Source organism: Toxotes jaculatrix, chromosome 3, assembly GCF_017976425.1.
Source record: "Toxotes jaculatrix isolate fToxJac2 chromosome 3, fToxJac2.pri, whole genome shotgun sequence".
Lineage (NCBI taxonomy): Eukaryota > Metazoa > Chordata > Actinopteri > Toxotidae > Toxotes > Toxotes jaculatrix.
The window spans coordinates 21,609,837-21,623,223 of NC_054396.1; the positions used below are offsets into that span (position 1 = coordinate 21,609,837).

Below are 13,387 nucleotides of genomic sequence, written 5' to 3' on the forward strand. Positions count from 1 at the left end.
TCAAATGCTAGTTTATTCAAGAATTTTATCCCCCTGTCGGTGTACAGGAGTCATTTTAGACATACAGTGTGAAAAACGGGGCTGCAGAAATTTCCTTCGTATTTCACAGCAGAGAAATTCAAAAGTTGTACAAGTCACGCTGGAATGTGAAATGTGAGTTCTGGGAAGACATGGGCTAGACAGACACAGAGGCTCTTCTGACAAGGAAGGAAACCTTAACTTGTCAATCACGTCACTCCTCTGTCAATAGCTGTTTAATCCTCTGCTGAAAGCTGGTAGGTGCTGGATCTAGAGGCAGGCAGCAGGTTAAAGGTTATGTGAATGACAATCCCACGACTGCAAGAGCATTTTCCATCATCGCTGCATAGTTGGCTGAAAGGTAAGGACTGTAATCATCTCATTGTTTTTTGTGAAACCAGACAACTGTTTTTAATATCAAGGCTGTAGCTCTGCTTGTGACAGTGACATATTGATGAAAGTGATACTAAGAGGAAATGCAAAATGGCTGTTATCAACTTTTGCAGATGGTATAAAATGTCTGTGCTTGAGGAGCAGATCCTTCATGCCTTGCTAGCCATCCAAAAAAATGCATGTTTAAGTGTCTTGTTTCATCCTCTGCCTGTCTGAAAAAGACAGACAGTTTAATCAATTGCGTTTATGTGTGTGGGTATAAACAAATCATAATGAAATGAGCACAGTGAAGACAATACGCTCATTCTGCACAAAAATACATTTGAGCTTATATAAGCCTTATCATCTCCATGACAACGGCTTTACTGGTAACATGGAGATGTCTTTGTGTATAACCACAGCAACGTCTTCCAATTGAATTAAGCTGCACCTGTGCACATTATGGATGGAAATAATAGAGTGAAAGCAACTGCTAAAGTGATCCTGTTGCTGACTAGTTATGAGCATGAGATTGTTTGATTTTGTGTTGCTTTGCACAGAACTGAGAGTACATTTCTTCTCACAGACATCTGAAGTTATTCATTACTGTATGACAGTGCAAGATTAATTTGCCGATAAACAAAAGAGATGGATAGATAACAAATGCTACATTTTTGTGGAATCATTATACAAGATTCTCTGAGAAAAATGACTGAAAGTTCTTGCTTTTACATTTTCAAACCCCTGACCTTCAAGTAGTTATCTTGTGCAATCCATTTGTCATGTTAATGACGGTAAAAGCTGAGGCTGTTTTCTTCCTGATGCACCATTACAGACATACAAAATAAATATATTCTTAAACCTGTACAAGAAACAGCAATGGCACAAACTTTACTGGATACACGATGCAAATGGAAAAAGCCAACATTCAAATAAACAACCTTATTTTGAACTTTTTCCCATTTTGTTTACCACTGGGATATAAACTAAACACTGGATTTGTGGAAAGGGCACCAGAGCTGAGATGCATACAGAGAATATTAGATCAGAACCAATAGTAACACTTCAGATGTGGTAAGAACAGGCTTCTTTCTGGTACACTGGCTGCTCTGTCGAATAATTGGAGAATGTTATGCCAGCTCTGTCAATACATTTTCTCGGAGGATAACGGTCCTGTGCCAATGAATATTTATGATTAATACAGCTATTTGTAATAAATATTTGATGTTACTTTATCCACCAAGCTGGTTACATAGAATATGGGTTCAAAAGATTGAGAGGTGTTCACCCTTTTCATGTAGTTTTTTTTTTTAATTTAAAATACAGAACTTATATATATATGTTCAATTAGTAAATATCAAGTCTCACTAACTGATTCTTTTTCCAATTCATCATGCACATTTAGTGATGTCTGTGCCCAATCATACTAAATCATGACGACCACTGGACAACAAATTGATGACGGCAATTGCAAATAAGAAATAGTATACCATAAACGCGTTGCACCATTAAAAAAACAGTGAGCTGCTGAATTACTCAACCTCTCAAACATGTCAAACCACCTTCAGTATTGTGTAGTATAGCTGTAACTTCCAAAATATTTTTTTTTAAACTCGTTTTACATGTAGTTTTTCACTGGGGCTAATTGTGTTGTCACCTTGTGAAGAGTACGTTGATTCGGTGGAATGACAGGCTTCAGGCGGTTGTCTTTAGGCCACACAGCCTCCTCCGGATGGAAGCGCCCTCATCCATCCGTTTTCTATACCGCTTTATCCGGCAGGGTCCCGGGGGAGCTGGAGCCTATCCCAGCTGACTACGGGCGAGAGGCGGGGTACATCCTGGAGTGGTCGCCAGTCAATCGCAGGGCCGACACGCAAAGACAGATAACCACATACGCGCACACTCACCTAAGAGTAATGTAAAGTAGCCAGTTAACCTAATGTGCATGTTTTTGGGAATTTGTGAGGAAGCCGGAGTACCCGGAGAAAACCCACGCAGGCACAGGGAGAACATGCAAACTCCGCGCAGAAGAGCTCAGACCGGGGTTCGAACCTGGAGCCCTCGCGTTGCTAGTACAACCACAGTACTTTAGCTTAGTGCGGCAAAGTTTGCAGACAACGTACGTCCTGTCGACGTGCTTAGAACTCCTGCCATGAAAACTAAAACGCATCCACACGCTCGCTTTTAGCCCAGATGGAGCTGGATGGATTGGTTGGTTGCCGATTAATAGTTTTTCTTCGTTCATTTCACACGCCACCCGCCTCGCTAGCATAGAAAGCTCGCTCGCTGGCTCTGTTACAGGGTGTTTTGTTCTGACTATTAATCAACAGCTCCGCCTTGCGGTTTAATCCTGTACGACAGCCATTAACTGGAGAGTGATTCACTGCTGTGTATTACAATAAAAGAAAAATCAATCTTTGGAAATTTAATAATCGACTCATAATCGTCCATAATATAATCGCGATTAATCAATAATGAGACATCTCGAAAAATAGTTATTGTAATAACTGTCTAGTGTTATAAAAACTAGAGAAGGCTGCAGTTTGTGAGGAAAATTTTCTCGCAGCTGAACCTTTGCAGTTCAGACAACTGAAACACTGAAACAGTTGACGTTTTGAAATATGTAAACATATGCTAAATTACATTTACATTTAATCATATGGCAGGTGCTTTTGTCCATAGAGATGCACAAATTACATCAATTACATTAACAATTACATAAACAATTTCCCTCTGAGGGATGAATAAAGTATATCTATCTATCTATCTATCTATCTATCTATCTATCTATCAAGCCACATTAGCTCAAGACAAAGTCTGAAAAGTGCCTCCACACTCCACAGCTAAGAGTTAGTAGGATCAAGAGATAGAGAGTCTGAAAGAGATTCAGCTGACCAAACCGAGTTTGGAACCAACCAGTGAAAGATTAACATGCTCCTGTAGAAACACAGCAATTAAGCTATTAAACACACAGCCCAGCTGTACTTCAACAGTTAGAATGCTGTCTGATCTTCACATTAGCCTCTGACAGCTGGAATAATGTTTAGCATTGTTAGCGGTAAACTGATTGCCGAAAAAACTAAATTAACAAATCACAAATTAAATTACAAAACAGCTATAATAAAAATAGTCATCAGAGTTTATACCCCAACAGGATGCTCATCTGTATTTGCCTAGTCACAGATCTGACAAAAGGGTGGATGTAACAGTGTTAGCTAACTTGTTTACTACCAAGGAACTGTGCCAGTGGTGGTTGCTATAGCAACAAAATGTTCAACTGAAACCAACTACTGATGGCAGTTAGTACAGTGGCCCTATGACTTAAACTGCTGAAAATCACTGTCTGTAAATAAATGTCGTCATGGGTTCAACAACAAACACACGGTTATGGTTACAGAATGTTCATGGTCATAGTGAAAAAATAATAATATTGACTTTTGGTCGCTAGAGAGCTTTGTGACGTGAATGAAAACTAATTTGGGGTTATTTACTGCTAGATGCTGCTTAACAATCAAACAACTATGGGTCATAACCAGCTGCTTCCACTAACAACCAATAGGGTTGTTTTTAATTGGAGGACAGTCCCTGGCATTGATTTAATTAGGTTACCCAAAACTTCCTTCTCCTTTACCAACATAGCAATTTCTTCTTGTAATGTCAAGTCATCAGCAAAAAACTAGCTTACTGTTCCTGTTGTAATATCTCTGAATGCATAATTGAACATCCTAACTATAATTAAAATATCACAGTTTTATGAATTAATTACTCACTGCAAATATGATAATTTCCTTTACAGATTTAGGTGTTAGAGATCTCCTGCAATCCAAGTTCAAGAAGTGTATAGATATAATACTTATACAGACTCATATTTATACTGTGTACATACACATATATGATAAAAATAAGGATGTATGGGTATGATGATGGGAATGTTAAGCAGACTATGTCCACAATGCCATCATGAACCTGTTACAAATGTCCTGTGTTGTGAAAGTTGGTTAAGTGGTATGTAGCACGACAGAGGACTTTTTAGGACTTTTTATGTCTACTAGACATAGTAGGGCTGCATCTTTCAATTACTTTCATTATCGTTATTGTGAGAAATGCCTATTATAAATTCCCAGAGCCACAGATGACAAAAAAAAAGCAATCAATTCATCAACAAATTATTTAATCTCTAATACTGTATTTTTAATACTGTATATTCCAAAGTTTCTAAGACGTGTGTGACTCATATTTGAAGAAAAAGATGAACATCCCTTGAAACAGGGCCTATGTTTGTCCAAATAAAAGTCTGTGATCTATCCATTATTTTTATAGGGGCAGTGTGTGAACACACCACAGTAAACAGAACATGTTGTTTACATTTTCTAGCAACAGGAGGAAACGCTATCCTGCAATGTAGCCATTGTCTGCGATGTTATTCAGTTAATTGCATCTGTTTTCAGTATTGCTTCCATGTCCGTCAAGTATGAGCAGAAATACACAAAAAGGCAAACATTGCAATGGCAAATTAATGATAATGATGCAGATGTTTGAAAGAACAGAGGTGTGCTGGTAAATGTGATAACAGTGGCGAAGGAAACAGCTTTGATTGAGGAGGAGGAGGAGGGTGACTGAGGCAGATGGAATTTAAGATCAAAGAGGAGGACTAAATGCTTTGTCTTTTAACACAAGCAGAAATTTTAATTCATGACCTCAGAGGGGGAGAATGGGATACATGGAGGTGTGTGGCTGATGCAGTAATGGAGCCAAGCAAGATAAAAGCAAAACCCTGTAATGCACTGTGACACAGGGCTCACATCAAGAGCAGAGAAAAGAAATGGCAAAAATGTTCGTCTGATAAAAAAAGCCATGTTTTCTGTCAAATATTAATGATTCCATGAAAGGCTTTACTTATAACAGCAGCCATTCTGAATTTATAAGGGGGGCACAGTTACACAGAATAGTGATAAATAACTTCTTCCTGCTCTCGCAACCACACCCCTTTTCTCTTTTAATAGATGGGTACACAATAGAGGCAGTCGCATCTGTCTGTGTCTCTCACAACACACACTGGACAGAAAAACCGGGTGTGCGTGCTCCTGTGCATGTGCGTGCTCAGTGTTTGTGCAGCTCTGACTTATTTTTCACTTTTCCCTTTAACTTCCTGTGAGTCACCCGCAGCGGAGGAAATACTTTACAGCTGTACCTTTATTTTTATGTGAAAACATGGCTTAATGCACACAGAGAACAAAAGCAGGAATCTGGTACAATGTTTTGCTTCACTTGTAAATTCCTGTGCACCTACTTAATTTGCTTTGCTACTCAATGGTAAAGTGCAGTTATAGAGCTGTTACATAACCTTTGCTTATTTAAGTATGTCATGAGCCTAGAGTGGCTTATGTAACTTTACAAGATGGTATAAATCTGTAGATCCTCTCCTCTTTTCACTTATCTAAAATCCAAGATACATCTTTTGTGCTGATGGAAATTGCTCTCAGAATCCAGGGGAAAGTATCCTTGATTATCGTGCATGAGATTAGTTTCTCTAAAGTGGATGTTTTTTTTTTGTTTGTTTGTTTTTTTTAAACCACACTCTGTGATGCACTGCAGTACCAGTTGCAAATGTTGTCTGTCACAAGTGGGATTCAGGAAGAAAAGAAATGAAGCTATTTCAGATATTCATAATTAATGTTTTCCAAGTCACCACAAAAGGAATGAAAAGTCTTTTGATGACAGTAGATCTGGATGGCTGCTTGTTCATTTGTCATTCACAGAGCTACAGGGAGAGATTAAATGTCTGTAGAATTTGGTCCAATAATTTGTAGAAACGCTCACTGGGAGTAAACTATGATACAGTCAAGATAAACCTGTCAGTGTGAGTGCTTCTGCATGAGTGGTTGGAATGTTGCCCTGGCATTACACAACCCAAAGGCATTCACTCAAATGGCTATTTACCTTTGCATTGTGATTTATAAACTAAATAAAATCACTTCTCAGGGTGGGACTAGTTTACAGATATGAAGCAGCAATTATAAAGTTTTGATGATAAAATTATTTATTTATTTATTTATTTATTTCCAGTGGTTGGAGCTAATGAACATGAGCCTGTGACCAAGCAACATAGCTTATTCTAGATAGGGTTTGGTATCAGCGGGGAATGGGTACAGCTGACTAAACTTGTAAAGAGAATGCTAATTAGTAAATGCCATGAAGGTACTTGTGACTAGTGGTAGGTTTAATCTACGTGGGTAAAATGAATAAGGAAGAAGTGTGACTCTTCTGTTTAGATGTCAGTGTGATCTGTAAATAGAGAACAGAGGAATATGTCAAAGGGGAAGAACTAGGAGGTGTGGCTAAGAGGGTATAACACTCACGTCACACCACTCAGGCCACAATAACAAGCAATCGCGCTGGAGAAACTGTTCACATCAGCCTCCTAGTTGTAATTCTGAGTTGTTTTCTTACATTCATAAACTGAGGACATCTCCCACCTGGTGAAAAGAACATTAGAAACTATTGGTTTTACACATAAACAAACTCCAAAATATTAGTGCAAGAATAGCTAATCCAGGTTGATCAAACGATGTGATCAGAACGCTTGCAGCAGCAGAAACCATTATGGAATAATATGCGAACACTCCCAAAACAATGTCTGCCGACATTGCATGGACATTGCATGGACATTGCAAAATTCACTCTGATCATTGGCAAAATAGCAAACGTTAGAGCCCGGAAGCAAAATTGTTGTTGTCAGTTTGTTTTGGAGACAAAATCCCAAAATCCAGTTTAAGAAGAACTTGTAATGAAAATGAAAACATTGTAATAAAATCAGCTTTGCAATATGTTACCTATAACAACTTTATGAAGCAATAATATGCCATAGCTTGAAGTTCCTGTGCCCCAAGTGGCCAAAAAAGCAATTCATGCCACTTTAAAACTCCATTGATCGATATTTTTATATTAACATTGAATCAATTCAAATTATGGTATTGTGATGGTAATTCAGCATACTTTCATAACTACAAGCTGCTGTGCATATAGACACTGCACCACACCTGCACAATGTCTTCTTACTACATGATGTAAAACATGAAACGTTACTAATGACAGTGCATGTCTTTATAGAATATCTAACTTCAATTTACATTAAATGTAAATTTCGGGTAAAACATTTAGATTCTGTTTTGGTAATTTGGACAAAACTATAAATATGGATAAATTATCTGTTTGCCATAATTAAAATAATTTCTGGTCATAATTACCAGTTGGCAGGGTGGTTCATGAGTTGTGAACTCTGCAATGTACAGCTATAACTGTGAACATGAATGTGTGATACTGGAAGTTGATTTTAGCGGAACCAACACTTTTTACACTAATGGTAGTTCTTGTGCTGCAGCACTATATAAATAAATCATTTTGTGGCTTTTAATTAGAGCTTTCTTTACACTGCATGTCTCATTTTTTTTCTCCTCATATTTCAGCCTCCCACCCTGCCCCTCTAGCTGTCAGACCAGGCTACAGTCGGGGACGTTTTAAAATCTTTTTGTATCAGCCTTGTTTGGCTCTCTGCCTGCCCCACAGGTCGACTAGCCACCGGGAAAACTCCAGGCTCTCCAGATGGCCAGTCCGCTTCTGAAAGCATGCTACCAAGTTCTTCTGAACATCAGTGCATGCTAAATTTCAACTGATATTTCAGTTGTGTAGCATTCAGTAATATTAGTCTTAGTATGTTTAATGTCATATTAGTTGGCCACAGTTATACTTCCCCCAACTCCCTCTACAATTGTTTATTAACAATCATGATCAAATCACGGTAAAATCCCACATTCAGCAAAGTCCTGCATGTTATCATAAACATGGGCAGGAGATACTGTAAAGCAGGAAGTTACTGAGTTCTCTGCTTCCTGTAGGCTGCCAGTTGCTGTGGTGGAAACTATGAAACAATCACCAAAGCTAAGTACCAGTTCAGGAGCTGGATCCTCCGCTGTCAGCATTTCTCGACCAAATATGTCATAATGTGCAATGAAGTCTCCCCTGTTTCAAAGTCTGTGTCCACACATGAACAAAAGAGTGCAGCTTTCTTTTGCTCAATTTTGGAACAACAACTGGTTTACTCTTTGCAGACTTCATTCTCCCACATAAGTCATCGTGGACCAGCCAGTTGTCCACAATGGTTGCTTGTTCAAATGATCGTTGTCATGTGGCTGTGTTGCATTTATGAGGTATTTGGTTCAGATGGTTATCGTACATCACATGAACTGAAGCAATAACCAAAAAAAAAAAAAGAAAAAAAAAAGAAAAAGAAAAAAAGAAAATGTCCCAGCAGAATGGAAATGAAGGCAGCCAGGCATAAACACCATTGTTTTTAAAAGCAGTCTGCACATGATGTTCAGCACAAACCTTTATATATACAGCACATCCAACTATATTTTACATTTTGTATTTACAGTTATATATTTGCAGTTGTTTGGGTACTGTATTTGCAAGTTGTCTTTACAACATCAACAACTTCTGTTGTAAACTTAGGTGTCATGAAATGTGCCCCAGGTCAACTACTGGTATTACACTTTGTCAGCTTTTAGAAGGCAACTTCCTGACTTTAGAATTGGTTAGGAACCACCTGAACACATCATTAGTTTTGCTCTCTCTAATGCTAACCACCTCGTTTGGGGAGGAGGTGCAGGTTTAAGTTGAATTCAGATCCCAAACTGGGACACAGCTCAAGAGTGACTGGTGAGAGACTGGACATGTATATGAAGTGACTAATGAAAGCCATTTGGCGTATTGTATTTTAGAATGTGGTGCAGGCAGATTTCTACAAAAGTTGACTTTGTAATCCAAATAGCAGGACTGTGATGGAGTGTGTCAGTATTGGTACAAACACGCCATTTTTCAAAACAATTTCTCTCATTTCAAACATGTAAATGTTTTAATAAACTTAATGGATTTGGAATAGATTCGTGCTCTGGGATATGGGTTTGAAAGCAATATTTTTATAGATAATACCAAGCCCAAATAAAATGAAAGACCATGCCATTTTTAAGATCAAACTTAATTTAAAAGCAATCTAATCAAAAACTACCAGTGTTTAATTCAATCCAAGTTGGTAGGCAATCTTTTTTCCCCAAAGAAAGAAATACACATCTCTCCTTTGTATGTTTTATTACAAAATGCTGAATATTTGGTTATGGTCAAATTGGTTGATTTTCACTTAAAGATAGTAGATAAAAAAGCATGAAATTAATTTCAAATATTAAGAAAACTGCAAATTATTTAATTCAGAGAGAATAACATCTAAATGCAAAGGAGGTAATAATTTTGTTTTGTTACTGATTGCTTTCAGCAGTGGGTGACTGGCAGCTCAATGTTTTTTTTTTTCCACTTTCAAAAGACATTTGAATTATAAAACAGAGCCTTAATTAAAATGAACAGAAATCATATGTGCGGCTGTTATTGAGGAGTTTCAATTCAGTTAATAAATAACCAAAAATGACATCAAATTACTGTATTTTTGAGTCAGGAAGGAGAACAGATGTTAACAGCAGCTTTAAAAACTGCAAGACTGATAAGGTTTGTAAAAATGGCCAATACGCTGCAGAGCAGTGCGTCTTATATTCAAGAGCAGCAGAAGGATATCAGTGAGAGATTGAACCATGTATCTTTTTTTTCCCTCTGGCCTCGACACCCTTCACATTCAAATGACCTCTGAAGGCAGCGTGGGGATCTGCCTGATAGATGTTACAGTATTTTGTCTGTGTCTGCTATGTGCAAGACTTCAGTGCCACCCTCCCCCACCATGCATGCTGACCTTTCATATTTAATATACCATGTTGGGTAAAGGTCACTACTGTTTTGGCTTCTCTCCACTGGTTTTGTTGTGTGATTGGAAATGCCCACAGAGTCTTCAATATATAAATATTTCCATGTTGCTGTCAAGAACATGCAAAGGGCAAGTAATCATGGTACATTTTCAGTAAGTGATTTTTGAGATTTCTAATCACGTCAGGCTGATTAGCTTACACCGGAGCAAGCAGAGCTATAATGTTATGAGTTTCTCCTCTCATTAATTTCCATTACTTCTTTTCAGCCATGATCAGCTTTGTGTTCTCATGACCTGAAGTCCTGTGCAGGGAAAGCTTGAAATTAGTGTAAGACCTCGTGTATCGTATGTCATGAATTGAAAAACAAAATACTTTGTAATCAGGGAAAGCATCACCTGTTTGAAGCACTAAATTACCAAGATATGAATACATATATATTGCCTTTTGACCACAGATTTAATGTCACTAGCCTGTCTTTTTTTCTCATACAGCAATGGATTTTCTTACATTAGATTTCCCAATCATATAAAGTGCCCGCTGCTGGCTCCCCATGACAGGTGCAGAAACCTAAACAGCCTCTTTGAAAACTGAATACCTCGTTGCTAAAACCATGCACATTATTTCATTATGTGGAGATCTTATAGTAGCGGGTAAGACAAGCCTCCCCTCCTCTGTGTTCAGCATACTGTTGAAACGGTTTCGACCTTCAACAAATTTTACTCATCAGCTGGAATTTTAGACTTTTGTTTCATCACTCTGTCTTTCATTCTGTCATCATCTCTCTCTGTGGTGGTTCTGTTTTAAGACTTGGGAATGTGAACGGCTCCAGTTAAGCTTCAAATGGCCCTCCTCCCTTCCCAATGAGATGGAAACATTAATCAATTAGGTTGGCCCTTAAAGGATCTGAAGGAGATGAAGCTACCCTCTCTCTGAAAATGAAATGCCACAGACTTTTAAATCCAGTCAAAGGGCATTTTTCCCAATCTTGCTCTCTTCTTTTTTCCCCTCCCTTTCATTCCCCACTCCCTGTTTCATTCATCTTCCCTCCCATCCCCCCCCTCATTTCTCATGTGCAACACAAGTAGAAAGTCGGGGAATGAGAGGATGGTGAAGAGGAGGGTTTATTCATGAGTGGAATGGGAGGATGAGGGGATGATGGGGCTGTGAAAACATGAGTAGAAATAACATTTTAAGAGAACAAATCGAAGGGGTTAAAACTACAGATTTTGTCATTGTTTTGCAGCAGGCAGAAAGCAGTAACTGTACATACCTCCCACCTTTGTTATAATTTCATGTAAAATTCAAAAATTGTACTAAAAAAAGTCTTTTTTGTTTTTTGTTTCATTTCTGACGCACAGACGAGTCCGAACACACCAGTTGCCAGTTGTACTTGACATGGAAATGGTGTGACAAATAATATGTGATCTAATGAAATGTCATACATCTGTATATGAATAGTAAATATTGTATGTGGTGGTTTGCATCTGGTGGAAGTGCAACAGCAGCTAATTACTAGTATGGAAAAGGGTCAAGCAGAGGGTGGAGCATACTCCATGAATGGCAGTTGTTTCAATGGCCGATTGTCCAAAGGAACAAGAGACAACATAGTCTCATTATTGAAGGTCAGTGGCTAGAAAAGGTTAGCAAAGGTTCACCATTGAACAGCCCTTTGTGGTGCGCCTGCCACGGCCTCACACAGAATTTATTCACACAAGCTTTGATACAAAACTCAACTGTGCTTTGGTAAAGAGAAGTGCAAATTCTGCAAAGCATTCTTTGGCACATAATTGTTGTTATTCTGGAACTGTTGCACATTTTAGTTCATTTGCACATTTTAATTTAGTTGATGCGATGGCAGGAAATGTTTCTGAGTCTTGCATTTTGTCATTTGAAATATCTACAGTTTCCTGAAGTTGGTTTCAGGTTTTCATGTTTAATACATCTTTACTTGCTATAGACAGATCCTCTCTCTGAGAGAACACACACACATATATGATCCCATACTGGAGCAAATAAAATTTACAAGTGGTTGGAAGCACTCTGCATTAAAATATCCCTAGACAACAATGATGTCCTTTGTGAAGCTGTGGTCATTGTGTCAGATTTGGGCGATATAAAGCTGCTTACTGTGTCTAGAAAATCTGGATGTTGCATCTGGTTCCATTATGAGCCTTGCTAACACAGAACTGTATCCCACCAAACCCTGTCATGTCATCATTTCCTTTCTTTGTCTTTACAGTTCTTTCCTAGAGTCCCATTTAAATAAATTTTCTTATCTTCCATTTATGATCATAGTAGTTTTGAACAGAATAATAGAAAACAGTTGACGTACATGGTACAACAACCAAACTTACTGAGCTGAATGGTTTTCCATTCAACATGTTTAAATAGCTGGAGATGGGCGGAAATGTGAAAGTGAAAAATTAAGCACCTGACTACCACTCTGGTTTAGCTCAAATTGTCATAAAGTGAAGTTCATTGCATGAGAACCAAAGTCAAAGTCATTCATTAGGGTATTTACAAAGCTGCTCTATCAAAAGTGATTCACAGAACACAAATGACACAAATGAAAGCAACGGTGAGTCTTTTCGGCATAATCAGTTTCCATGGGTTTGATTTTTTCCACAAATTTGCTGCGTCCGTGTAATGATGTGAAAACAGTGTTTTGTGGTCATTAATGAGTCATCTCTCTGCTAAATGGACCTATTGAACTATTTCCTGTTTACCATTGCTTTTCTGTTTGCCTTTCTCTGGACAACCTTATATGGAATTGCTACCAGTGGGCCGAGGCAGTGTTGTTACAACATTTACATTAGTGCTAAATCAAATCAGAGAGAAAGGTAGCAACATTTAGGACTTCAAATTTGGGTTAAGAAGGAATAAACTAGGTGCAAAATACATGTGAAAAATAACCTTGTACTTCTCAGATGTCTGAGAAAAAAATAAAAAACTTGACCTATAAAACTTCTGGCAGCAATTTCTGTACTTGAAAGCTTTGACCTGCTTTACAAAAGAATCTGCATTAATATTTTACACAAAATGACCAACAGTGAAAGTCCTTGTGGTGTCTGATGAAACTGCACCTTGACAGCTTCACTTCCTATAACTAGTGGGCAACTGAAGGTCTTATTTTAGTGACATTAAATAACACTTGCATAACTCTGCTTATTTGTTACAGATGAGAGAATAGG

The 13,387-nt window shown here is 38.1% G+C and overlaps 1 protein-coding gene across 1 annotated transcript in view; it reads left to right on the forward strand.

Moving 5' to 3' along the window:
* Nucleotides 1-295: 295 nt before the first annotated feature.
* tox2 (TOX high mobility group box family member 2) overlaps nt 296-13,387 on the forward strand; it is a 111,501-nt gene continuing 98,409 nt past the window's right edge. Inside the window, exon 1 of the mRNA XM_041033485.1 lies at nt 296-379. The gene's annotated coding sequence lies outside the window, so the exon portion shown is untranslated. The remainder of the gene's footprint in view (nt 380-13,387) is intronic.